At 55.1% G+C, this 26,449-nt stretch overlaps 5 long non-coding RNA genes across 8 annotated transcripts; all 5 read left to right on the top strand.

Annotated features, from left to right (window-relative positions):
- The first annotated feature begins 1,429 nt into the window (after window positions 1-1,429).
- LOC136304952 (uncharacterized) lies at window positions 1,430-6,380 on the top strand. Of its 3 annotated transcripts, XR_010724905.1 has the most exons (8): window positions 1,430-1,626; window positions 2,156-2,552; window positions 3,737-3,841; window positions 4,138-4,243; window positions 4,774-4,922; window positions 5,220-5,429; window positions 5,534-5,643; window positions 6,269-6,380. It is a non-coding gene; the product is annotated as an uncharacterized lncRNA (long non-coding RNA). The 3 variants fall into 3 exon arrangements; XR_010724906.1 differs by lacking the exon at window positions 5,220-5,429; XR_010724904.1 differs by having other exon boundaries at window positions 5,220-5,643.
- A 1,625-nt stretch (window positions 6,381-8,005) lies between these two features.
- On the top strand, window positions 8,006-9,036 carry LOC136304951 (uncharacterized). The gene is made up of 2 exons (XR_010724903.1): window positions 8,006-8,264; window positions 8,783-9,036. It is a non-coding gene; the product is annotated as an uncharacterized lncRNA (long non-coding RNA).
- Window positions 9,037-18,664: 9,628 nt separating this feature from the next.
- LOC136304955 (uncharacterized) lies at window positions 18,665-21,699 on the top strand. Of its 2 annotated transcripts, none has more exons than XR_010724910.1 (5): window positions 18,665-18,808; window positions 19,162-20,380; window positions 20,480-20,534; window positions 20,625-20,667; window positions 20,866-21,699. It is a non-coding gene; the product is annotated as an uncharacterized lncRNA (long non-coding RNA). The 2 variants fall into 2 exon arrangements; XR_010724909.1 differs by having other exon boundaries at window positions 18,665-19,081.
- Window positions 21,700-22,637: 938 nt separating this feature from the next.
- Window positions 22,638-23,194, top strand: LOC136304958 (uncharacterized). The gene is made up of 3 exons (XR_010724913.1): window positions 22,638-22,939; window positions 23,018-23,059; window positions 23,150-23,194. It is a non-coding gene; the product is annotated as an uncharacterized lncRNA (long non-coding RNA).
- Window position 23,195: 1 nt separating this feature from the next.
- LOC136304957 (uncharacterized) lies at window positions 23,196-25,890 on the top strand. Its single transcript, XR_010724912.1, has 5 exons — window positions 23,196-23,319; window positions 23,404-23,482; window positions 23,560-24,647; window positions 25,263-25,485; window positions 25,647-25,890. It is a non-coding gene; the product is annotated as an uncharacterized lncRNA (long non-coding RNA).
- The last annotated feature ends 559 nt before the right edge of the window (window positions 25,891-26,449 follow it).

The raw sequence follows: 26,449 nt of genomic DNA, 5'->3' as shown, positions 1-26,449 counted from the left end.
GATTTTTTGTGGATTTTTAGGGGATTTCGGGGAGGAACTTAGGGGAGTTTGCGGGGGGGGATTTTGGGAGATTTTTGCGGGATTTTTTGTGGATTTTGGAAGGCGTATTTGGGGAAGTTTTGGTGGCATTTTTGGGGGGATTTTTAGGAGGATGTTTGGAGGATATTTGGGGAAATTTGCAGGACTTTTGGGGGGGGATTTTGGGGCATTTCTGGGGAATTTTGGGTGGATTTTGGGGCAATGTTGGGGGGATTTTGGGGGATTTTTGGGAGGATTTTTGGGGGGAATCGGGGGGATTTGGGGGGGAATTGTTGGTATTTGGGGGAGTTTGGGGGGATTTTAGGGGGAATTTTGGGGGATATTTGTGTAAATTTGGGGGGATTCGGGGGGATTTTTGGAATAGAGCCTGAATGAAAGGCTTTTTTGTTTCGGTCTGGTTGCTGGCAGGGTTCTCGCAGGTGTGCTCGGGGGTCTTTTGGGCCATTTATTCCGGAGGCTGTTCGCCAGGGCATTCCTGGGCACGTTCGTTTATGCCTCCGCTCCGCGCCGCCGCGCGGCAGTGCTGCCACCCTGTGGGCAGAGAGCGGTAGTGCAGCTGTCCCCCCCGCCCGTCCCGCCCGATCTGTGTGGCAATGCTGCCACCCTGTGGGCAGAGAGCGGTAGTGCAGCTGTCCCCCGGGCCGCCCGTCCCGCCTGATCTGTGTGGCAATGCTGCCACCCTGTGGGCAAAGAGCGGTAGTGCAGCTGTCCCCCCCGCCCGTCCCCGACGCGCGTGGAAGCCCCGCATTGTGAGCTCGGGGGCGGCGCTGCCGCCCGCCCGCAGCTCGGGGCCAAAAGGGAGGGAAAAAGGCAAGGAGCCCGGGCGCGTGGCAGCCGGCTGCCTGCGCGCGCCACCCGCACCCCGGAGCCGTCCGGGCGCGATTTTCCGCGGCGTTTGCGGGTGTGCGGACGCGGGATGGGGGCGCAGCGGCGCCGCGGGCGGGTTCGGGTTTTTTATTCACTCAGGTGACTGGGTGAGCAGCCGGCGCGGGGGGCCTGAACAGTGCCAACACGAAAGATGGCGGACCGACCGGAAGTGGCTTCACCCTCAACCAACATGGCGGCGAGGAAGGGCGGAAGTCGCGTCCTTCCCCTCCCAAGCTGGCGGCTCGGCGCGACGCGCTTGACCTTCCAAAGACGGCGGCAAAAAGAGCGGGAAAACGGCAAGGACGGGGTGGGAGGGGGCGCCTGCCCGGCTGCCTTCGCCCTGCCCTGACCACGGCGCCGCCCGGCCGCGATTTTCCGCGGCGTGTCCGGGTGCGCGGCCACGGGCTGTGGGCTCGGCGGCGCCGCGGGCGGGCGGGCGGGCGGGAGCCGGGCCCGCGCCGGCAGGCAGCGGCGGCGGCGCCTCTCTCTGCCGAGGTCCCGCCTCGCCCGCCGTGCCGGCCGCCCGTCTCGCTCCGCACGTTCCCGCCGCTCTCCGCCGCGCCCACACGCCACCCCCGCGGCCCTCCGGCCCGGGGAAATGGAGGGAAATACAAAAGCCTTAGGGCAGAAGAAGTCGGCCGAGCCGGCCCGAGCCGTGCCCGTCCCGCAGCCGGCAGCAGGAGGCGGCTGCTCTCTGACTCAAAGCTCAGCGCGGCGGAGGTAAGCGCGGGGCTTTCGGCGGGGGCGGCGGGGAGGACGCCCCGGTTGTCCGGGCAGGGCTTCCCGGGGACGGTGTCAGCTCCCCGCAGCTCTGGCTGAGGGCTGCACCGAGTCCGGGCTGAGCCAGCTGGGAGCGGGCTCTGCTGGTCACGTCCCCGGGAGCCGCTGCCGCCGCCGGAGAGGACGCGCAGCAACCTTGTGCCGTCTGTGCGTGCAAGGTTTTCATGGGCTTTGTAGCGAATGTGGTGTTTGGGACCGGGAGCGCTGGGTGCTCTGGGTGGGGATGTCCTTGAAGTAGCCAAGCTGAGCACTGGCTGAGATTTCCAAGCCTGGAATTCTTGAAACAATGTTTAAATAGTTTACCTTCAAAGCAATGTTTAAATAGTTTACCGTCGAGTTGAGGCAGTAGATCAAGTCGATTTGTTAGAGTGGCAGAAATGGTTTTTTGCCTGGAAGTGTGTTGGTATAAGCAAGCCTCCGTCGTGTCAGAATGAATTGGTTTTCCTTCTTTTGGCTTTTTTCTTTCTAGGTTGTAGAGCACTGGGGAGACTGTTTGGGATAAAGAACTGAAAGGCACAAGGGAAGCTGCACGTTCCCCGGGGAATGCTTTAGGCACCTGCGGCTCCTGAAGCGCACCGAGAATCCCAGCTCCCACAGAAAACCTTCCGAAGCTGGAAGGGACAGACAAGACAATTCCAAGAATGGTGTGGGAAGCACTTTCTCCCAGGCGTGGACAGTGCTGAGATCGGAATGACTTCACAATATTCCTTGTGCCTCTCCTGTTGCCAGCCCAGGACTAAGTCGGTGTTCCCTGAGTGGCTGCAGTTCCCTGCCCGTGGAGGGAGGCAGCCTGTGCTGGAGAGCGGGAGAAAGGTCCCTGCTGCATGCTGTGTCCTCGGTGGGCAGAGAACTCTGACCTTAGCCAGGTGGGTTGGTGAGGATTGAATCAATCCTGCCTCCTTTTGAACGAGTTGTTTTAATGAGTCATCAGCAGGGGATGCTTTTAGCCGGCTTTCGTTCAGTTTCTTTTTCACAGGTTTCTGGTTGTTTTCATCATGAAATTATACCAAACCCTTAAGTTCGCTAAATGAACCCTGAAAAGGTTCAAGAAACCAATCCCAAGAGAATTGGGCCTTGGATAGCTGGGATCTCACAGCCCTTTGGGGCCACGTTGGGTTCACCCCCTGATTTTGGTGTGCAGAGAAACTCTCAAGTTAAGGCTTATCAAAAGAAATGGACCAGTTCTCATAAAAATCAGCTTTCCAAACCTTGAATTAAGATCAGAAATGATGGCAATGCCCTTGGCATAAAACCACCTGTGAAGCCAAGCAGGCTTAAAATGCCTGTAGGCAGGAAATCCAAGAGAAATGGCTGCTGGCTCCTGGCATCCTGGGCTTGCCAGGCAACCTTCAGGTCGGAGGAGCCCTCTGAGATGGCAGTGCCAACCATTCCCCCGGTGCCACCCTGTCCCATGTCCCCAGGTGCCACGTCCGCACAGCTTTTGATCCCTCCAGAGACGGGGCCTCCACCACTGCCCTGGGCAGCTGTGCCAGGGCTGGACAGCCCTCCCACCATCAGACTTCCCAATATTTGGCCTGATTTGCCCTGGGATCACGGGAGGCCGTTTCCTCGCCCTGGGTCTTACAGTAGCTGCCCTAAGCAGCCATGATTCCAACATGAGAGCGGCTGGCTTCCTTATGACCCCATCTGGAAGGGGCTTGCTTTCGAGAGATGAGCCAGGTAAGGCTCAGCTCGGTTGCCAGTTTGGCAGGTGAGAGCTTGTAGCTCATGGACGTGTCTGGGAGAGGTGTTGCCTTGCTCATCCACCTGCATGCACGTGGTGAGACAGCTAAAAGAAGATTTCCATCCTCTCTCCCTTGTTTCTCCTCTACTGCTTTGTGTTGCCACCTGTTACAATCCATGGACAGAGAAAGTGGGAAATGTGTTTTAGAAATTCTTGGGAATTTTGCTTGTAGGAACGGAAATCCTGAGAGAACTGATATTTGACCTGCCTGGCCTATGAAATGTCCCAGAAGCTGGTTCATGTATCCATGCTCCTGTTGTGTTCATCTGGGCTGTAGTTCAGGCTTTTCTCCCTGGGCTCTTGCAGTTGCTGTGTCTCTGGGATGCGGTGCAGAATGGAATCAGGCGGCCACACCTCAGGTTCACCTTCTCCCTGACCCTGCTCGTGTGGCACAGCAGATCCTGAAGCCAGGTACTGGAACTTCCTGCGTGTGTCACTGCTGGGGTGAAAAGCAGAGCCCTGGGGAATGGTGATCTCCCCACCTGCTTTGTGCTCAGACACTCTTGACTGAGCTTTTCATTCTGGGGAAGAGAAGGGGAGGGGTGGCCAGCAACACGCTGAGCCTCAGAGCAAAGGCCTTCTGCAGTTCCTGCGCTGTTCTCCCAGCTTGGAACACTGCACAGTACAGCTTCCATTCGTTATTGTCCGTGCTTGTGGATTGGGAAGGTTGTCCTCCTCCACGATGCCCCACCTTTTTCTCTTCACAGAGGAGCACATGTACCTCAAGGGAGACAGATTCCTTCCGTCACATCAGTACTCGGACCTGAGGAAAGTACCAGTTTTTTCCAGCTTTTCTTCAGTATTGATTTGGAGGTAAGAGTCCCGCTTTCTCGATCCAGGAATTCTTGAGAAATGTATAGAAAAAAGCCATAAAAATACAATGAACTCTCATTCTCCCGTGGGTGGTTAATTAGAGGCATCTTTCTTTTGTTTCCTCTTGGGGTTAGAACTGCCATGTCTGTGGGGACTGCGTTGGTTTTTAGTGCTAAGGCGCAACGACTTGCGCTGCGTATTGCTCTGCGAGCACGACAAACAGAATGTTCTGCCCCAGCGAGCTGACATTCATCTCTGAGTTTCGATTAGTAATGTTAGAGTCGCACTGAAGTGTCTTGGGAACCGCATCCTCTACGATTCCATTTGCACTGCATGTTTGGGCTGCAGGCTGACTGTTCCTGATGGATGTTAGGGATGAAATTCGATAGGAATGGAAATGGACAGGTCCAGAAGAAGCTGTGGTCAGGCCTGAGCTGGCACTCCCAGGGAACCAGAGTTTTGTGCTCTTAGGAGCAGGTATTCTTTGGCAACGTCTAAATGTCTGATGATGGTATTTCTGTGGCTTCCAGTACAAAGCAGAGCCTGCGAGTGGATCCTCAGATGTCCTGGGGAAGGGCTTCGTGGCAAACGTTGCTGTGGGCTTTATGACTGCCAGAGGATTTTCCAGGTCATTCTCTCCTTTTCAACAGTCTCTTGTGTGATGAGGGCTCGCTCCCAGGTAAGAATTTGGAAAGAAAGCACCAAAAAACCCCAAAGTACAGAAGTCTGCATGGCTTTGAGATCTCAAGGCCAAAGCAAAAAGGAGCAGCTGACTCTGCCTTTGCCTTCTTGAAAACCTGTTCCTTGTTGATTTTGTGTCCGTGTGGAGGGGGAGATAATTGCTTGTGTCCAAACCGGTCGCAGCCTTGTCCCCTGAAACTGGAACAGGTTGCTGCCATCACGGAGCCTCACGTGGGCACCGTGCCTTTGTGCCTGCTGTCAGGGCCTTTTCTCTTTCGGGGGTCTCCATCCACAGGCAGCACGTTTGTTACCTGAACTGCGCTTCAGCGGGAGGGAAGCTCACGTGCCGGGAGCTCTCGGCTTCGGCAGCGTCCGCCCTGAGCGGTTCGGGTATCGAAACCTTGGACAAAAGGACAAAATCCTCTCACTGCCTGAAGACTCCTCGTGAGAGTAGCTTTGAACGGAGAGCGTCTTTCCTTCCCTGGAGTCGCTGAGAGCAGCTGGTGTTCGTGTCACCTTGAAGCTGATCAGATGCCGGTCCGATTGCTAATTCTGAGTTCGATCGTTCGATCTTGACCGTAGAAGAACAGGTCCTATTTTCTGTTTCAGAGCGGTATTCTGGAGATATTCCAAAGCGCTGCCCGTGCCAGCAAAGCTGCCTGTGAGCTGATCCGGGATCACGGCCTCCTCCCGTGGGTCCCGCACAGCTGAGAGCAAAGGTGAGCAGAGAAGTACAGGAGAAACGGGAACAATTTTGCTGCCCACGGTAGAATAACTGTGTGAGTGAGTATGAAAACAAGGGTGACAGGCAGGGAGGCGGGGGCACCGAGGGCCGGACGGGCAGAACTCGCTGAACTCTGAGGTGTCCCTTGGGGTTTCAAAAACAGAATCGAGATGCTTTCAGGTTGTGATAGGAGGGGGATGATGCTGGGGGGGCTTCGTGGTTTGGAAAACACTTGCTGGAAAAACTGAGAAAGCCAACTGGCACCTGGAATCGGTGTCTCTACCTTTTGAGTTTCAAACAGCCTCAGATCCCGTCCTGTCACGGGACCTGCCGCACGGGAAGTGGCACAGCAATGGCTTTGAGCTGTCTAGAACATTCCTCCCCCCTTGCCTCTCCCTCAGGTACGTTTGCATCCGGCAGAAATCTCTTCTGCGCAGAGCGCCCTGACAGGCTCAGGCAGGTGCCCCAAAAGTGCCCTGGAATAGGGTCCCCTGTGTAGGTGATGGACCAGCTGCCGGCGAGGATCTGCCTTCCCAAAGTGGTTCTCTGTTTTGTTTTCTTGTTGGTTGGTTGGTTTCGTTGGGCTTGTTAATTTCGTTTTGTTTTGTTTTGTTTCTCAGGTTTCTGAAAAGCAAGGGGATCAGTCAGATGACTTCCTTACTCCATACTCTGTGGCTAAGAAAAGAGACAAAACAAGAATCAATCCCAGGAGAAGAGACAAAACAAGAATCAATCCCTCCTCCCTATTCAGCTTGTAAATGAGTTTCTGTATGTTTTGGCCACCCTAATCAAACATATTGGGTAAGTCTTTGTTTTGTTTTTTGTTTTGGTCAGTTTGCATTTCATCCTCTGTCCAGTTTGACCTTTATTAAGGCCAGGAGGATTTCTTTGTCTCTGGTTGATGAATGGCTTTTTTCACCTTCAGTTTGCGTGTCGAGTAGTGAATTTGGACGAGATTTCTCTGACAGGAGGATTTAGGTGTTTGAAGACATGGGGAAAGAAAGTAAAGTGTGATGCACAGCTGCTGTCAAGTCCTAGGTCCTTCATTTCTGGCCCTTGCCACAGTAAGGCTTAGAAACTGTACTCATTAATTAGCACGCAGGAAAACACGTGGCACTTGTGTTTCCTTTTGGCAGGACTGACGTAGATCTGGCCAGGCTGACCGAGTTCTTCGGCCCCCTCAGCTCTGTGCAGGAACACCGTGCTGTTGCTGCTGAGGCTTTTAGGGGGATGAGGTGAACGACAGCGTCCTCTCCAGCAGGGAGCTGCTGCTCCTGCTGCTCCTGCTGCTCCTGCTGCTCCTGCTGCTGCTCCTGGTGCTCCTGCTGCTCCTGCTGCTGCTCCTGCTGCTCCTGCTGCTCCTGCTGCTCCTGGTGCTCCTGCTGCTCCTGCTGCTCCTGCTGCTGCTCCTGCTGCTCCTGCTGCTGCTCCTGCTGCTCCTGCTGCTGCTCCTGCTGCTCCTGCTCCTGCTGCTGCTGCACAAGTGGAGCCTTGTCAGCGAAGACCTGCATCTGCAGGAGGCCCCGCAGGCCCTGGCTGGGAAGTGCCAAAACAAAGAAGTGATCAGTAAGTGCTGAACTGCTTCCAGGAGGGCGTATTTTGTTGCAGCCGTTACAGACCAACAGTACAAGTGAGGCCAACTGCTCTGGAAACAGTACTAATGCCTTCTGCCAGCCTGATGGGGCTTGGGGGAGGAGGAAAGGAAATGGCAAGGCATTTTTCAGGTCTTCCTTGGGGTGAATTCTAAGCTTAGCACAATTGGGAAGCTTTGAGGAAACACAGTTTAAAAAGGGGAAGAGCTGTAAAATGGAACTTAGTTGCCAATCTCATGTCAGGTTCTGAAAAATGGTCTTCTTGAATCAAATCTCAGAAGAAATAAGCGGTGCCTGGAGGCTCTGTGCTCGAAGGTTTGAATGATTCTGAGTGTGGATGGGGATCTGAAAGTCACGTGTAAGTAAAACCAAAAAACACATCAAGCAAGCAAAACTGCAATAGTTGACTTTTCTTGTTGTCATCGTTTTGGAAGAAAGGAAGAATATGGGGCGAGAGGTGAGAGCAGGATCTGCAAAATCTCGGAGTTCTCCGCGTCTCCCTGAGGCTGAAGCCGTGTTTGCTGTCAACGATGGCAGAGTGGAAGATGCTAAAGACTGAAAACTTGGAGTTTTCCCCCCTGAATCCCAAGGCTCTGTCAGCAGCTGTGCCCTGTCTATCTCTTCAAGGAGTTTCCGGGTTTAGGAAGGCTTTTCCATTCTTCCATATTTCTCTAGAACTCCACTCCAAAAGAACGGTGCTGTGTCCGTGTGGTGTTGGTGACTCTGTGTGAGTTGCTGTATTAAAGCCAATCGTTGGTAAGGGTTCTGAGCCTGCCTTGGGAAGCCCTTGGAGGTGGCAGCTCTTCTTTAATTTCCCTTGGTTCCTTTCATGCCTTTCAGTGATTTCTGCGAGGTGCACTGCAGTCTGCCTGAAGCCAGCACATCCTGTCCGTGTTTGAACTTGACTCCTGTTGTTTTTCCTCTTGCAGGTAGTTGGCAAAAAGAGGAGAGAGCCAGTAGGAAGTGAAGCCCCTGGAAGGCCTCATCCCAGTCCAAGGTTCCCACTTTTCTCTCTGACTCCTGGGTAATTACCTGGCCAGAACTGGACACAGACTGTCCATTTGATTTCCGGCCTTTTCCAAGAAATCCTTGCTATCAGCCGGAGTGTGTTCCTGGTCTCCTCCTCCTCGTCCTCCTCCTCGTCCTCCTCCTCCTCCTCCTCTTTTTGCCAAGGTGAATTTTGGTTATTGCAGGAATTGTGGCTCTTTTGTTCCACTGAAACTTGCCAACTCTGCTGAGGGTTTCCAGTGTCAAATCCAAGTAAGATTGGAGTTTCTTTGCATTGTTACTCCCACAAAATAGAGGGATTATTCGGTCCATTCCTATGGGATAGGAGTGGCTTGACCTTTTTAATTCTCCCTTCCCTTGAAAATCCGAGCAGAGGCAGCAGATTTGAAATCGTCGTTCCACGAACCCCACCGGTTTCCTGGCTGTCGGGAAAGTTTTCCACGTTAGAAATTGCTGAGCTTGTCTCTCAGGCAAGCTGGGATGTAGGTGTTATTCCTTCCTTTTATTTGATGGTTTTCCTCTCTCTGATTTTAGGAAGGGAACGTTTCTAGCCAGTGCCAATTTTCCATCCGAACTGGAAGTTTTGGACGTGGTGGGGCACATTTCCAAGGAAAGGGACCCAATTCACGTTAGTAAATGAGGAATTGTTCAGCACCGTGTCCGCAGAGTTTTGGGAATTCCCAGGAAAACTTGCCAAGTGTTTGTTTAATTGCCTGGATTCATCTCTTTGTGAAGTTCAATTTGCTGCGTTTTCAGTTCCATGAATGCCATTAAAAGCTGAATGCCGGCCTGATTGCTGTTCCTTGGACACACGGGGCTGGTTCTTTCCTGCCTTGCCGAGGGCAGAGCTGCTTGTGTTCAATTTTGGGTTGGGCTTAGGGGAAGCGAACGGAAAAACCCCACCAAATAAAGCCCCCACGACCCCCCGGCCCCCCCAGCAGACATACAGCAGACAGGGAGAAAGAGAAAATACGCCAATGGGATTGGAATGGAGATGGGAATTGGACCCCTTAGGAAACCAGGCTCCTTGAATTCTAATGACCTGTGTTTGTGATGTGTTAGGGGAAGGAATTCGTCTGGTTTGAACCATCATTTCAAATGTGACCAAATAAACACGGATTGAAGAAAACGACAGGATTTGGGGGCATTTTTCTGGATTATAGGGGAATTTCTTTGGGGATTTTTGGGGGGAGTTTGTGGGAGTGTGGAGGTATATTTGTGGATTTTTGGAGGCTTTTTTGGGGAGATGTTGGGGGGGTTTTGCGGGATTTTTGGGAGGATTTTTGGGGAATTTTGCGAGATTTTTTGATGATTTTAGGGGCAATTTTTGGGATGATTTTTTGTGGATATTTGGGGAATTTTGCAGGAATTTTGGGAGGATTTTTTTGGGGATTTTTGGGGGGATTTTTATGGATTTTAGGGGGATTTGTCGGGGATTTTTGGGGGAGTTTTGGCAGGATTTTGGGGGGATTTTTGGGGGCATTTTTGGTGTAATTTTGGGAGGTTTTTGGGAGGATTTTTGGGGGAACCTGGCGGGATTTTTTGGAGGATTTTTGGGGGGGATTTTTGGAGGTGTTTTGGGGGGGAATTTTGGGGAATTTTAGGGGAGATTTTTAGGGGGATTTTTAGGAATTTTTTGGGGAGGATTTTTGGGGGATTTTGATTGGATTTTTGGGGCGAATTTGGGGATATTTTTGGGGATTCCCGGGGGGTGTTTTTCGAGGATCTTTCTGTGGATTTTTAGGGAGGATTTTGGGGGGATTCTTGGGGGATTTAGGGGGAATTTGGGGGAGGATTTTTTTTTAATTTTTGGATGATATTTTGCAGCATGTTTAGAGAATTTTGGGGGGGATTTTTGGGGGATTTTGGGGGGGATTTTTGGGAGGATATTTTCGGGGATTTTTGGGGCGATTTTTGGGGATTTTTGAGAGGATTTTTTGTGGATATTTGGGGAATTTTGCAGGAATATTTGGGAGGATTTTTGAGGAGATTTTTGTGGGGATTTCGTGGATTTTGTGGTGGATTTTTGGGAGGAAATTTTGGGGAATTTTGGGGGGGATTTTGGGGAAGTTTTTGGGGATTTTTAGGAGGATATTTGGGGGATTTTTTGGAGGATTTTTGGGGGGATTTTTTGGGAGGATTTATGGGGAGCCGTGCGGCAATGCTGCCACCCTGTGGGCAAAGAGCGGTAGTGCAGCTGTCCCCCCCCGCCCGTCCCGCCTGATCTGTGCGGCAATGCTGCCACCCTGTGGGCAAAGAGCGGTAGTGCAGCTGTCCCGTCCCGCCCGTCCCGCCTGATCTGTGCGGCAATGCTGCCACCCTGTGGGCAAAGAGCGGTAGTGCAGCTGTCCCCCGTGCCCGTCCCGCCTGATCTGTGCGGCAATGCTGCCACCGTGTGGGCAAAGAGCGGTAGTGCAGCTGTCCCCCCCCGCCCGTCCCCGACGCGCGTGGCAGCCCCGCATTGTGAGCTCGGGGGCGGCGCTGCCGCCCGCCCGCCCGCAGCTCAGGGCCGAAAGGGAGGGAAAAAGGCAAGGAGCCCGGGCGCGTGGCAGCCGGCTGCCTGCGCGCGCGACCCGGACCCCGGAGCCGTCCGGGCGCGATTTTCCGCGGCGTTTGCGGGTGTGCGGACACGGGATAAGGGCGCAGCGGCGCCGCGGGCGGCAGTCCATTGAGTCAGGCGCTTGTGGGAGGAGCCGAGGGGGCATTTTAGTGGGTTCCACTACCAAGATGGCGGCAAGAAGCGAGGCGCCTGACCTTCTAAAAAAGGCGGCCAAAAGGGCGGGGAAAAATAAGGACCCTATAGGCGTTTAGTCAGATGCCTGCACAAAAACCCCGACTACGGCGCCGCCCGCGCGCAATTTTCCGCGGCGTTTCCAGGTGTGCGGACACCGGCCGTGTGCTCAGTCGCGCCGCGTCCGCGTTCGGATTCGTGGATTTAGTCAGGCGTCTGTGTAAACACCTGCCGGGGGCCTATGCCGAGCCGCAAAGAACATGGCGGCCGGGACGGAAGTGGCCTCAGCCGCAACAAAGATGGCGGCAAGCAGAAGCGGAAGTCACGCGACGCCCCTCACAAAATGGCGCCGAGGCGGGAGGCGGCTGACCTTCCAAAATGGGCGGCCAAAAGGGCGGGAAAAAATAAGGACCGTATAGGCGTTTAGCCAGACGCCTGCACGAAACCCCGACTACGGCGCCGCCGGGACGCAATTTTCCGCGGCGTTTCCAGGTGTGCCGACACGGGCCGTGTGCTGAGTCGCGCCGCGATTGCGTTCGAATTCGTGGATTTAGTCAGGCGTCTGTGTAAACACCTGCCGGGGGCCTATGCCGAGCCGCCAAGAACATGGCGGCCGGGACGGAAGTGGCCTCAGCCACAACAAAGATGGCGGCAATGAAAAGCGGAAGTCACGCGACGCCCCTCACAAAATGGCGCCCAGGCGCGAGGCACCCGACCTTCCAAAAAGGGCGGCCAAAAGGGCGGGAAAAATAAGGACCCTATAGGCGTTTACCCAGATGCCTGCACGAAACCCCGACTACGGCGCCGCCCGGGCGCAATTTTCCGCGGCGTCTCCAGGTGTGGGGACACCGACCGTGTGCTCAGCCGCGCCGCGTTTGCTTTTAAATTCGTGGATATAGTCAGGCGTCTGTGTAAACACCTGCCGGGGCCTATGTCGAGCCGCAAAAAAGATGCCGGCGGGACCGGAAGTGGCCTCAGACGCAACCAAGATGGCGGCAAGGAAGGGCGGAAGGCTCGTGGGGCTCGTCGCGGCCGAAAATCGCCGAGTGCAGCTCACACCCTGCAATGGCAAAAGCTGTTTTATTAAAACTCAGCCGAGAATTTTCCTCTTATTTCCAGGTCACAGGATATACTGAGGCTGAGAGGGATCCTAAAATCTGACTCTCAAGCGGACGGACCGTTTGAGAATCGAACTCAGCACCTTGGCATTACCCGGACTCTGCTCCAAGCAGCTGAACCAATCTCTGCATTGTGGGGATGGACCTCCATAGGATGGCAACGCTTGGCCCCACTAAGGTAAGTGCAGTGCCGCCTTCTCTGCCAAAGCTGCTTCACACACCAGCCCCTGGAATGGCTCGAGGGCAGAAGTGGCTGGCAGCTCACGACAGCACAAAGCTCTTCCAGTGACGCTGATTTCCTGTCCTTTCCAGGATTTACCCAACAGCTGCCGTAAAAGTACTCACACAAAGTCTCTTTCCGGGCGGAAAGGAGCAGGACGAGTCCTGAGGCTTCCCTTCTTCCACGGCCAAAGCTCTGCAGAGAGGCAGGGCCGGTCCCACCCGCACAGGGGCGTTTCCTGCAGGTGAGTGTTGCCGGGCCAAAATGATGGCAGCTGCTGAGGCCGGGGCTGCTTTTCTGGCCGGAGGCCTCGGTGCCCCCCCGTGCCGCCTGCAGTGTCCCTCGGGGTTTCCTGCAGGTGTCCCGGGTGCCCGGAGGCGCAGGGAGGAAGGAGGCCGGCAGCCCCAGCGGGGCCAGCAGCCCTGGGATGATGTGCAGGGAGGAGCTGTGCCTGCGGGGCCCCGCCCGTGGCAGCGGCGGCCAAACGCAGGGCCCGGGGCCGGGCTCGGGGCTGGCACGGACACGGCCCCGGGGCTGCCGCGGCTCCTCGGCCAGGGGCTGCTCCCGCCGGGCACGGGGAGATGCTGCAGCCCGGACAGAGGCACCCACAGCCCAAGAGCTCCCCGGGGAACAGCTGGCATTGCCTGGGAACGGCGGCTCGGGCTGTCTGCAGAGGGGCTCAGACAGCAATTCCCACCTCCCGGAGCTCCCACACAGTTGCCAGGGATGTCCTGGCCACCCCAAATCCCCTCCCTTTCAGCCTGAGGACATCACCCGTCGGCAGCATTAAAGCCAAGGCGCTCCTCCCTCACAGAAATTAAATCCAGAGCAACGGCCCTCGGAGATGCCTCAAAATCAAAGGTTTGAGTGGGATGGAGTTTCGTTTGGATGAAGTCTGGACTTTTCCAGGGAGCCGGCTGGAGTGCAGAAGCGATGGAAAGCTTTTGCAGGTGGGTCCCACTGGAGGTGTGCTGAAGGCAGGGATGGGCGTCCCTTGCCTGAGGGAAAGGCACTTGCAGAGGCCACTGCTGGGGCTCGGAAAGGAGCTGAGCTCCTGCAGGGAGCTGTGTCCTCCCGAGGGCACAGGGGCTGCCTCAGCACAGGCCGGCCAGTGCCTTCTCCTGCTCTGAAACATCACCTGGAGCCCGAGCTCAGGGGGTGGCTGAATTCCAGGGAAATCTGACAGGTGACCCCCAGGGGGTGAGGGTTATAATTAACCAAATCTATGGAATAGAAACCTATCCTGTCCCCATCCTGCTGAGCTTCCTTGGAAGCTCTGCTGGTTCCTGACACGTCTGGCATTCAAGCAGCAGCTCTGCGTGGGAATATCCGTGCTCCGTGAGGCACTGTGAGGTTATTGCAGCGGGAACTGCGCAGGGAATTCGGGGCCGTGGGTATAATTCATCTAAACTAGCAAAGGTGACAGTGAACCCCAAATCTGGGCACCACACAGAGAACAATCTTTGTGCTGCCCTGTCAGCTCAAGCCCCTGGGCTGGGAAGTTTTGGGAGTCAAACATATGGAATGATAGAAGTCACAGCAACTGGTGTCACCCCGAGGGACAGTCCAAGTCCCAGACAATTCCTCTGCAGTCCCCTGGGGGGGAAAACACCCTCTGTCTGCCAGGAGCCCTGACTCTGTTTCTCCTATCAGCTGTGTTGGGCTTTAAGAACTTGAAATAACTTTGAAGCCAAAGAAATCACCTTTTCCTTCTGGTTTGATTGTGTTTTTTTTGTTGTTTTTTTTTTTTTTTTTTTTTTTTTCTTTCAGATGCTGGACTTGCTTCTGTGGATGTGTGCTGAGCTCTGGCTGCAGGGGACTGTCAGGCCTGAATGGCTGTGAGTTTGTGTTCTTCTCGCTGGGGAAGCAGAAATAATTATTAATTAGACTGCAGAAATGTTTTCAGAAACCTTTCCCCTTTCCTGCCCTTTGCTGGTGGATCTTCTCTTTCTGCCTTTGACTTTACAAAGCTGTTCCCTGATGTCAATTCCCCTGCCTGAATTCCTTGCAGCTCCTAGCTGGGAAAAACTGGGATGATGTCCTAGGGATGTTCTTAGGGGAGGACAGAGGTGAGATTTTTGCCTGTATTTTTCTAATATTTTCTAAAATTTCAGGGAGCTGCTCCTGCTCCTGCCCCTAATCCTGCTGCTGCTGCACAAGTGGAGCCTTGTCAGCGAAGACCTGCATCTGCAGGAGGCCCCGCAGGCCCTGGCTGGGAAGTGCCAAAACAAAGAAGTGATCAGTAAGTGCTGAACTGCTTCCAGGAGGGCGTATTTTGTTGCAGCCGTTACAGACCAACCGTGTGGTGCTGGTGACTTTGTGTGAGTTGCTTTATTAAAGCCAATCGTTGGTAAGGGTTTTGAGCCTGCCTTGGAGAGCACTTGGAGCTCTTGGTGCTCTGGCTTTCCCCTAGGTGGCCCTGGGGGCGCCCTGGCTGTCCCCTAGGTGTCCCTGGGGTTGCCCTGGCTGTCCCCTAGGTGTCCCTGGAGTGCCCTGGCTGTCCCCTAGGTGTCCCTTGGGGTCCACGGGCTGTCCACTAGGTGTCCCTTGGGGGGACCTGACTGTCCCTGGGATGCCCTGGCTGTCCCGTAGGTGTCCCTGGGGGTGCCCTGGCTGTCTCTTAGGTGTCCCTGGGGGTGCCCTGGCTGTCCCCTAGGTGTCCCTGGGGGTGCCCTGGCTGTCTCTTAGGTGTCCCTGGGGATGCCCTGGCTGTCCCCTAGTTGTCCCTGGGGTGCCCTGGCTGTCTCTTAGGTGTCCCTGGGGGTGCCCTGGCTGTCCCCTAGGTGTCCCAGGGCTGCCCTGGCTATCTTTTAGGTCTCCCTGGGGGTGCCCTGACTGTCCCCTAGGGGTACCTTGTCTGTCCCTGGGGGGGCCCTGGCTGTCTTCCTAGGTGTCCCTGGGGGGCCCTGGCTGTCCCCTAGGTGTCCCTGGGGGTGCCCTGGCTGTCCCTGGTGTGCCCTAGCTGTCCCCTACGTGTCCCTGGGGGTGCCCTGGCTGGCCCCTAGGGGTCCCTGGGGGTACCCTGGCTGTCCCCTATGTGTCCCTGGGGGTGCCCTGGCTGGCCCCTAGGTGTCCCTGGAGGTGCCCTGGCTGTCCCCTTGGTGTCCCTGGGGGTGCCCTTGCTGTCCCATAGGTGTCCCTGAAGGTGCCCTGGCTGTCCCCTTGGTGTCCCTGGGGGTGCCCTGGGTGTCCCTGGGGTGCTCTGGCTGTCCCTTAGATGTCCCTGGGGGTGCCCTGGCTCTCCTTGGGGTGCCCTGGCTGTCCCTTATGTGTCCCTGGGGGTGCCCAGGGTGTCCCTGGGGTTCCTTGCTGTCCCCTAGGTGTCCCTGGGGGTGCCCTGCCTGTCCCCTGGGTGTCCCTTGGGGTGTCCTGGCTGTCCCCTAGGTGTCCCTGGGGGTGCCCTGGCTGTCCCTGGGGTACCCAGGCTTTCCTTTAGGTGTCCGTAGGGGTGCCCTGGCTTTCCCGTAGTTGTCCCTGGGGTGCCCTGGCTGTCCCTTTGGTGTCCCTGGAGGTGCCCTTGCTGTCCCTTGGGGGGCCCTGGCTGTCCCTGAGGGAGCCCTGGCTGTCCCCTAGGTGTCCCTGGGGTTCCCTGGCTGTCCCTGGGGTGCCCAGGCTTTCCTATAGGTGTCCCTGGGGGTGCCCTGGCTGTTCCTTAGGCGTCCCTGGGGGTGCCCTGGCTGTCCCCTAGGTGTCCCTGCCTCGCTCGTATCCTCGACTCCGCCTCCGGCGCCATGGTGACACCCCTCCCAGTCTGGACCGGTGTGGCCACACCCCCTCCCCTGAGGCCATTAGACCCATCCCAGTATAGACCAGTTAGGCACCGTGTGCCCACCACGGACCCCCACACGCCTGCCAGTTCATCCCAGTCCACTCCCCGTCCATCCCAGTTCTCTCTGATCACCCTCCCAGTGCTCCCAGTCCATCCCAGTCCCGCAGGTGCTGGTGCTTGTGGCTTGATCAGCTGGTGCCTGTCCGCAACGTGGAGCGGGTCAAATGAGGCCTCAGGGGGACGGGGGGGGTGGATTTTGGGGGGTCCTGGGGGTCCCGAGTTGTCCTGGAGGGGTTTGGGGGGTTTTGGGGGGTCTGCGGGGAGTCTCAAGGGGCTGCTGTGGGTGTTTTTGGGGGATCTTCGGGAGGTTTGGGCGGCCCATTTGAGGCATCAAAGGAACCTGAGGAGGGTTTTGCGGGCTCCTGGAGGTCGGGGGGGGCCCTGGGGGTGGTTTGGGGGGCACTGGGGGGTTCCAGCCCGTGACCCTCCCCGTTTTTGACCCCCCCCGCCCGAGCTGTTTCGGTCTCATCGACGCCCTCCTGAAGCCCAAGGGGGGGTGGGCGCTGGGCCCCCCCCGCTGCCCCCTCCCCCTGCCACCCCCGCGACGCCCTGCAGGTGAGGGACCCCCAAAAACCCCTCCCCGGACCCCAAATTCACCCCTGGGACCCCAAAAAACCCCCAAAACCTCTCCCCGGACCCCAAATTCAGCCCTGAGGCCTCAAAAAACCCCCCAAAACCCCTCCCCATGAACCCCAAATCCACCCCTGGGACCCCCCAAAACCTCCCCAGGACCCCAGATCCACCCCGGGACCCCCAAATCCATCCCTTGGACCCCCAAAAACCCCCAAATCCATCCCTGGGACCCCCCAAAACCTCCCTCCAAACCCCAAATTCACCCCTCGGACCTCCAGAATCCTTCCACAGGACCCCTCAGGGGTGGTTCCCCACGAAAAAGGGCGGGAAACGTGAGGGGAGAAAAAGGGCGGGATCAAGTGGAGGGGATCAATGGAATTTTGGGGGGGTCAGCGACGCTGAGGGAAGATCAATGGAATATTGGGGTGGCATCAATGACATTGGGGGGGGTCAGTGACACTCGGGTGGGGATCAATGATGCTGTGGGGGGGTCGATATCAGAGGTTATCAGAGGCAATCGCCGCCGCCGTCCTCCCGTGCCCAGAGCCCCGCCAGGACTCCAGCGCAGCTCCGGCTGCAGGCGGAGCAGGAGCGGCTCCTGCCGCCCGCAGCGATCCCGGTCCCGATCCCGACCGCAACGCCAGCCCGGTCCTCAGGCCCCGAGACCCACAGCCCGCCCGCCGAGGGGGGCCGCACCGCTCGGGAGCCGCAGCCGACACTGACAGGACCCGAACCAGAACGGCCGGTCCCATTCCCGGCCCCGCCTGGCTCCGCGCAGGGCCGCGAGCAACCTCGGCTCGGCTCAGCTGTGAGGGGCGGGGCGGGGCCGCGGGCGATGGTCCCGCCCCCATCCCGGGCAGCGCGGGGCGCCGGGGCGGGCTCGGGGCGGAGGCGGGGCGGGCTCGGGGCGGAGCCGGGGCGGGCTCGGGACAGAGCCGGGGCGGGCTTTGGGCGGAGCCGGGGCGGAGCCGGGGCGGGCTTTGGGCGGAGCCGGGGCGGGCTCGGGGCGGAGCCGGGGCGGGCTCGGGGCGGAGCAGGGGCGGAGCCGGGGCGGGCTCTGGGCGGAGCCGGGGCGGGCTCGGGGCGGAGCCGGGGCGGGCTCGGGGTGGAGCAGGGGCGGAGCCGGGGCGGGGTCGGGGCGGAGCCGGGGCGGAGCCGGGGCTCTGTGAGGCGGGGCCCGGAGGCAGCCGGGGCCGGGCAGTACCGGGGGCGCGGCTTCAGGGGCGCGGGGCGGGTCCCAAGTGCACGGCGCCGGGACCCCACCGGGGCGTTCCTCACCGAGCCCATAGAGCAGCAGCTACTTCCGCCACCCTTTTGAATCCCCGCGATTGGCGGGCTCGCTGAGGCATCGGCAGTGCTGATTGGACAGCGGGCCCCGGGAACCGCCCCCGCCCCCCGGCCCGCGCTGAGGGCCCGGGGCCTCCGCCCTCAGACCGGCTCCGGCTCCAACCCGGCCCGGGCTCTGCTCCGGTCCCCCCGGCCCGCCCTGAGGGCCCGGGGGCTCTGCCCCGAGACCGGCCTCGCCCCTCCCCGCCTCGCCTCGTAGTAGATTTCTGTTTGGTTTGTGGGAAGAAACAGTTGTGAGAAGTGAGATTTGTGCTGGAGAGCTGCTGCTGGGAAGAAAGGATGGAGTAAATCTGCTCCGAGGATGTGTGATGAAGAATTCAGGGTAAGGGTTGGGCAATATTTATAAACTGTCTCCATATTTCCCTGTATCTCTGGGTGTTTGGATTTAGCCTGGGATTGTCAGCTAAGTTATAAACAAACCAACCCGGCTACTGAACTCCCAATGAACGTTTGGAACCCTTGCACAGAAAGACAAGTTAGCAACGATTCCAAAGGAAAAATTGTAAATGGAGGGTAACGATTGCGGGGGGATTTCCTTGGGGATTATGACCCTCACACATACGGAATTTAGGAGGTGGAATCCCAGTTTTAGCCTTGGGCACGTGCAGGAGAAGAGGGGTCGTTATCCCTATCAAGGAAAGCCCGGTGCCCCAGCGCGTCAGGTGCGGACAACGAATTCTCCGGGGATGAGCACAAGTCCCCTCTTCCCCTGCCCCGACACTCGGACTGGCAGCAGCTGCAGGTGAGAGCTGTCACAGGATGGTGAGGAGACAGAGCAGCCCCAGGTGTGACCGTCAGGATGAGGAGGGCAGCAGAGCCGCCACAAGTGTGAGCTGTAAAGGATAATGAGGGGCCGGTTCTAGCCGGGGGCGGTTTAATAGAGGAGCCCGAGTTCACTTTGGCATCGGGCCGTGAGGAGCTCAGCGTGGTTTCTGCGGTGGTGGGAAAGCTTCTTACAGCGCCTGCAGGAGCACGTGGGTGTGGGGGGTTTCTTTGTGCCGGACAGCCGTAGCAGGTAAGCCAGCATGGGTTTGTAGGGGAGATTTTTTTTTTCTTTGCAGCTTTGTCTTACTAATTTCTCTGTGGTGCTCCCAGGAAATAAAAGGAGTTATGGAGAGAAAAGGAGTTCAAATTCAGTGAAGAAACTCTTCTTCTGTGGTTGTCAGTATTCAAACTGAAGAAAACTTTCCACCTGGATTTTTAATGAGTTGTGGTATTTCTATGTGGTTTTTATTAAGTATTATGCTCTTGGGTGGCGTGTAGTGTTTTGTCTGATTTTTGATGTTATGTGTAATTTGGTTTTTGAGTGAGGATAACTTTGTTGGAGGGGTTGTTTGTATTTGAGGTAGAATTAATTTAAGTAGCTTTTTTTGCTAGACTTCTGATACGTGGTATTGGGGTTTTGTGTGTGATATGTAGGGATTCAAGTTGGGTAGGGCTATTTTTTCTGTTTAGTGGCTTTGACTGATTTATTGTGTAGCTTTATCTTGTTTGTAGATGGTGTATGGTGAGAGATATGGTTTCTTTTTCGTGTTAGGTTTTGTAGTTTACATGTCGGTCAGAGTATTTTTGAACTGAGTTTTGTTGAATTGTTTTTGGTGAGATACAGTGTTTTTTGAGGGTGTGTTTTCTAAGGTTTACAATGGTGTAATTGGCTGTAGTGTGAGATGTAAAGGAGGTTTTTATTTATTTGGTGGTGGTTTTTATTATGGTGAGTGTGTAGTATTTGTTTTGATGGGTTTGGGGTAGTGTGATGTAGCTAATTTATTAGGGTTTTCTAATATTTATAATTCAATTATTGTTTATTGTATTACAGGGATTTATTTATTTAGCTTGTTTGGTTTTAGTGTGTGTTCTATAATTATGGAAAATTTGGGAGATGCTGTTTATAGTTGAATGGATCTTTTAGTTTTAGGATTGAGGGGGTTGCAGGTATATATTTTGAAGGTTTTTTGAGGGGATTGGACATGGGGGTTATTTTTATTATATTTGGTAGTTGGACTTATAGTAATAAGAGTTGGCTTTTTTTGCTGCATTATTTTTTGTTTTTTCTTTTCTAGTATTCATGTATTTGTGTGGTCAGGGTAGTGGTGTTTCTGGTGCAGCTGTAAGCCTCCATTATTGTTTGTGTGTTTTAGGTGGTCCACTGGTATTACAGGGAGACCCCCTCACTGACCGGCCAACAGATCTGCTGAGATTGTACATCAGCATTTGGTTTTCTCTACGGTACCTGACTAAGAGACAGCAGTCTGGTGACAGCAAGGAATTCCCAGAGGTGGAGCTGGATCTCAGCAGTCAAGCTGACGTGGGCAAGGTGAGCAGTGACTGGTGGACAGAAGCAGTTGCTATTGTTCAAGTCTCACTTGCTGGTGCAACTCTAAGCATTCACTGTTCTTTTTTTTTTTTACTTTAGGTTGTCCCCTTGCCAGATGTGCTGGCCCCAGAGGCCAGATGGGTGCAGCATTAAGGTATACTTGTGGCATGCTTCAGTCAGACTGGGGAGGTTGCTGTTTCACAGTAACTCAGCATGATTTTTTGCTTCTTTTGTTTCTTTGCAGGTGCCACTGCTGTCCCAGGCGTGCTAAGGAATAGAGAGAGCCGGTGAGTTGCCCTTTAGGCAGGGTGACCCATAGGTGAGCGATGTGCTCAGCATTTACTTTTTCCTTTTGCTGGGTCCACTCCTGTCAGCCTCTGGAGCGGAGTGAAGATCTGAGGGGGAGCTGGGGCAGCGGTGCAGAGGAGCCCTGGGGATTACTCTTCTGGAGGGGGATAGTCACATTTCCTGTTTTGTGATCCTAGGTAGCGCGAGGAGGTGCGGAGACAAAGTCTGGATATGGCAGCCCCAAAGCGGATGCTGAGAACACGTCGACGTCTGCGGTGCCGACATCTTCATTTCTGTCGAGGACGGACGTTCCACTCGTGTTCCAAAAGCTAAGTGTTGGGGCTGGTGGTCAGGAGAAGGGAAAAAACCTTTTCAGTCCCGGGAGGTGATTTAAAGTTACCTTAGAAGAGAAGGCCCTAGTGGGGTGGTCCCTTCAAAAGTAAAGGGTGAGGGTTTCTCCTCAGCATCACCAGAGCCTTTGCTGGGCGGGGCAGTTCTGACCCATCTCCATGTTCTAGGGAGCTTCACATTATTGGCCTTCTTTTAGAGTCCACAGGGTTAGGCTGCAGCAGGGGATTCCTGGCCCAGGAGTGTCCTGATTAGGAGCAATGCCAGTTGCAAGGCGTAGGGTTAGTAGGGTTCAGCAGGGGGAGTTTACAGTGGCACACAGAGGCTGAAGGAGGGCTTGAGAAGTAAAGGACTCGAGGTCTAGAGAACACACAGTGAAAATCGGGGGTACAGCCTAGGATACAAGTCAGAGTACAGGTATACCAGCCCTCACAGCGCTGCTGCCAACACTGTTTCCCTGAGAGCAGGTGCCGGCAGCAATCCTAATGCAAGACAAGGCCAGAAGTCCTGAGAGGTGCAGGCAGTAACCCTAAGCTAGGGCCAGGCAGGAAGTGACAGTGGTGGGGCAGAGTCCACAGGGTTGAGGTTCACCGGGGATGTCCACCCTGCGTTCCTGTCCTGCTCTAACCGGGGATGCTCACAGCCCTAATGGAGGCCACGGTGGGTGGGCTCGGTGCCAGTAATGCCTCTAAGGCTTTGGCGCTGCGAGCATCGGCCTCCGAGCTCAGCTGAAGCACGCACGGGGCCCGAGGACCCGGTGCTGCTTAAGAGACGGTGAGTAGCAGAGCTGCTGGTTTTTGGCTGATGTGCAGCTAAGATTATGCTTTGATATTTGGTTTTCTTTATTGTAGCTGACTATGAGACAGCAGCCCAGTGACAGGAGGAATTTCCCTGAAGGAGAGGCGGCCCTCTTTGGGGCCCAGCGTGGATTCACCTCCCCAGACGTCTGAGAGATAAGTGGAGGGCTCGGAACTAGGGAGGGGATGAAAGTGGGGTACCAGGGCAGGGATCACTGGGAGGGATTTTTTGAGTCGGGTTTGGAGCTGGGGATGTCCCAGATGTGACCCCTTAGGCTACATGAAGGGAAAGTCTCATTTTTCATGTCGGTGCTGAGGTGTGCAGGGCAGAGCAGTCCTGGTGTGTGTTGTGTCACTTGTCTGTTGTGCACTCTGTCTGTTTGGTGTCTTGTCTTTTCCTTTAGTCCTTTCAGGGGCCTATCAAAACCCCTGGCATCAGTCTTAGCATTTCTGATCTCTGTGCTCCTCAGCCAGGTGCCTTTGTCTCAGCTGCTCGGACACTCATCAGAATCCATCTCTCTTCACAAGCATCCAGTCCGATGCCTTTTCAGGTCTTGTTCTGAGCTGTACTGACAGCCGTGCACCGCCCTGATCCATTCCGGCGGGTTAGGTCTTGTGAGAATGCAAAGACAGGTGGAGGATTCTGACCGTAGGATTCTCGGGCATCCATCTCTGTGTTTCTTGGGATAAGTCATCCCGATGGCATCTTGTTCCTGCAGGGTTCTCTGAGCCTGGCCAGCTCACCTTCCGTCTCACCTCGGTCATCTCATTCCGAGTTCTCTGGACCCTCAGGGTCGTTCTTCTTGCCAGAGTTTTCTGTCCCTGTTGCGTCCCCTCGTTTGTCCTGTGCTGTGTCACGGGTGTTGGTGTGTGTTTGGCCCGGAGCTGCTCTGCCTTGCTGCTCAGTCTGGGTGTAGGGGTACGAGGGTAATAGTGCCGGGGGCTTGAAATTTGTGATGTGGGGTGTAGTAGGCCTGTAGAGGGTATTCCTAGATTGCCACAAGATGTGTGGAGCTGTCAAGGTATCCTGCAGCACTCTGACTTTTGTCCGAACTTTCTTTCAGATGCAGAGAGATGAAATCTGTGGCAGAGCCCCCCATCCTGGGTGAGGGGCTCCCCTGAGAAGGTCAGTCCCTGTTTCTGTTTGCAGGGGAGGTGTAAATGATGGCTGTGTTACAGCTCTGTTCTTTGTCTTTATTTTTAGGTGGTGAAGCCGGATCTCAGCAGTCAAGCTGACGTGGGCGAGGTGAGCAGTGACGGGTGGACAGAAGCCGTTGCTATTGTTCAAGCCTCACTCGCTGGTGCAACTCTAAGCCTCCGTTATTGTGCGTTTTAGGGAGTCCACTCGCAGGAGGCCGAGCTCCCCTCTCACCAACGGGACGACAGACCCGGGTCACCTCACCCGTGAGCCCTCCGGGAGCATTCCAGGAGTCTGTGATGGAGCCTTGATCTTCTCCTTGTGAAGGCCCCATCCAGGTAGGCTTGGATAACGGCCGAGGAGTTGAGGTGAGTCAGGGAGGAGAAGGAGGAGGAGGGAGGGTCCCCTCAAGTTCCAGCGCTGCCACGTCACCTTGTCTGCTCTTTACCCAGGCAGACCCTGCGACGCCGGCGTTGGCCTCTGAGCGCAGCTGAAGCGCGGGGCCGAGGACACAGGCAAGCTTAGGAGACAGTGAGTAGCAGAATTGTCGGGGTTTGGGTGATGGGCTGCTAAGATCACGCATTCATGTTTGGTTTTCTTTGTTGTAGCTGACTAAGAGACAACAGCCCAGCGACAGCAGGAATTTTCCTGAGGCAGAGGCGGCCTTCTTTGGACCTGGCAGGGATTTGCCTCCCTGGATGCCTGAGAGATAAGTGGAGGGTGATGGCTCACAGAGGGGATGAAAGCAGGATGCCAGGGCAGGGATCACCGGGAGGGGTTTTTTAAGTCAGATTTGGAGTTGGGGGCACCAAGATGTGACCCCTTAGGCTACATGAAGGGAAAGTCTCATTTTTCATGTCAGTGCTGAGGTGTGCAGGGCAGAGCAGTCCTGGTGTGTGTTGTGTCACTTGTCTGTTGTGCACTCTGTCTGTTTGGTGTCTTGTCTTTTCCTTTAGTCCTTTCAGGGGCCTGTCAAAACCCCTGGCATCAGTCTTAGCATTTCTGATCTCTGTGCTCCTCAGCCGGGTGCCTTTGTCTCAGCTGCTCGGACACTCATCAGAATCCATCTCTCTTCACAAGCATCCAGTCCAATGCCTTTTCAGGACTTGTTCTGAGCTGTACTGACAGCCGTGCACCGCCCTGATCCATTCCGGCGGGTTAGGTCTTGTGAGAATGCAAAGACAGGTCAAGGATTCTGACCGTAGGATTCTCAGGCATCCATCTCTGTGTTTCTTGGGATAAGTCATCCCGATGGCATCTTGTTCCTGCAGGGTTCTCTGAGCCTGGCCAGCTCACCTTCCGTCTCACCTCGGTCATCTCATTCCAAGTTCTCTGGACCCTCAGGGTCATTCTTCTTGCCCAGAGTTTTCTGTCCCTGTTGCGTCCCCTCGTTTGTCCTGTGCTGCGTCACGGGTGTTGGTGTGTGTTTGGCCGGGAGCTGCTCTGCCTTGCTGCTCAGTCTGGGTGTAGGGGTACGAGGGTAATAGTGCCGGGGGCTTGAAATTTGTGATGTGGGGTGTGGTTAGACTGTAGAGGGTATTCCTAGATTGCCACAAGATGTGTGGAGCTGTCAAGGTATCCTGCAGCACTCTGACTGTTGTCCTGACTTTGTTTCAGATGCAGAGGGATGAAATCCGTGGCAGAGCCCCCCATCCTGGGTGAGGGGCTCCCCTGAGAAGATCGATCGCTATTCAAGGTGAGAGTCACACATTTCACATTTATTGGCACTCCAGTGCAGGCCACCTGCGTTTACAGCTTCAAACAAGTGAGTCCCTTGGTAATCCCCCTGGGCAGCAGCTGGAGCCTGCTCCGGGCTGGGCTGAGGGAGCAAACACTTGTGGCTGACACAGCTCCACACTGAGGGTACTTGGGAAAACACCTGCCTTGTCCTGGATTTTTTTTTTTTTTTTTGAGCTTTTGACAAGGTTTTAATCATCACCTTGGTAAAAATAAATGGTAAGGACTGAAAACATGAGAGGCTGGCAGGTTATGCTCATGAATGAGAACTTTTTTTTTGAATAACTGTGCGGCCTATATCCTATTTTTGAGACTCTCTTTTTTGGCTGACTTTACTGTAAAAAATCTAATTTCAATTTAGCTGCCTCAATAATGAATTTATGGTACAAATATGTTCTAGCGGCAGGAGCTTAAAGTAGTAACACCAACATGCCACCTCTGGAATAAAGTCCTGTGTCTCCTCAGACCTACTGGTTTGCAGTAGAGTTTGTACACCTTTCGCTGCAGCTGTGGTTCTTAATAACTGGAAGTCCAGGGATTCTGGGCGATTCCCATAAGTTCTCCTGTTTTGTAGGAGCTGCACGGTGAGGTCAGCATTCTGAGGGAGGCCCTGGCACAGCTGCCAAGGGCAAGGAACGTGGAGCATCCCGGGGCTTCTCCCGCCCGAGTTTCTCCCGGAGCGTGCTGCGTGTCGTGCCGGATGTTTAACCCGGGTTTGGGGTGTTCTCCTGCAGTCCCAGCTCTAACTGCTGCCCCCGAGCCCCGGCCTTGCTCTGTCCCAGCACTGAACCTGGCAGGTGGGTGTGCTTTTCCAGCCCTTGAATCCCACGGGCAATCCCAGATTCCCGGAGCTCCCCGAGGCACAGCCTGGCCTCCCTCCCTGGGAGCTGCATTTCAGTCTGCCTGGACCAAGGCCATCCTGTTTGAGACTTTATTCCTGTTGCTTTTCCTCTTCCAGGTTGTGGGCAAAAAGGAGAGAGCCAGTAGGAAGTGAAGCCACTGGAAGGCCTTATCCCAGTCCAAGGTTCCCACTTTTCTTTCTGACTCCTGGATAATTGCCTGGCCATAACTGGACAGAGACTGTCAGTTTGATTTCCTGCCTTTTCCAATAAATCCTTGCTTTCAGCTGGAGTGTATTCCTGGTGTCATCCCCCTCCTCGTCCGTGGATGTGTAAATAAAATTCCTGACTTGCCGAGTCCAATTTTGTTATTGCAGGAAGTGTGGTGCTTTTGTTCCACTGAAACTTCCCAACTCTGCTGAGAGTTTCCGATGTCAAATACAAGTAAGATTCGAGTTTCTTTGCATTGTTACTCCCACAAAACACAGATCATTCTTGGATAGGAGTAGCTGGACCTGTTGAATTTCCACTTCCCTTTAAACTTAGAGCAGAGGAAGCAGATTTAAATTTGTTGTTCCATGAACTTCCACCAACTTGATGACTGTTCCAAAAGTTTGCAGTATTAGAAATGCCTAAGCTTGTTTTCCAGGCAAGCTGGGATTTAGATGTTATTTCTTCCTTTTATTTGATGTTTTTTCTCTCTCTGATTCTAGTAAGAGAATATATTTTTTTTTCCAGTTTTCCATCCTAATTGGAGTTTTTGTACATTGTAGGGCACATTTCCAAGGAAATTTACCAAATTCATGTTGGTAAAGCAGGAGCTATTCAGCACCATGCTGCCACTTTTTTCCTTTCAACCCCTTAACAGGTCTCATTCTACCCATACACAGTATTACCAGCAATAACTTGGTGTCGAGTTGTA

The sequence above is a fragment of the Chamaea fasciata genome, unplaced genomic scaffold, assembly GCF_029207755.1.
Source record: "Chamaea fasciata isolate MVZ Bird 193981 ecotype frontalis unplaced genomic scaffold, bChaFas1.0.hap1 SCAF_229, whole genome shotgun sequence".
NCBI classification, from domain to species: Eukaryota; Metazoa; Chordata; class Aves; order Passeriformes; family Sylviidae; genus Chamaea; species Chamaea fasciata.
This window is presented reverse-complemented; position numbering and strand designations above follow the sequence as displayed.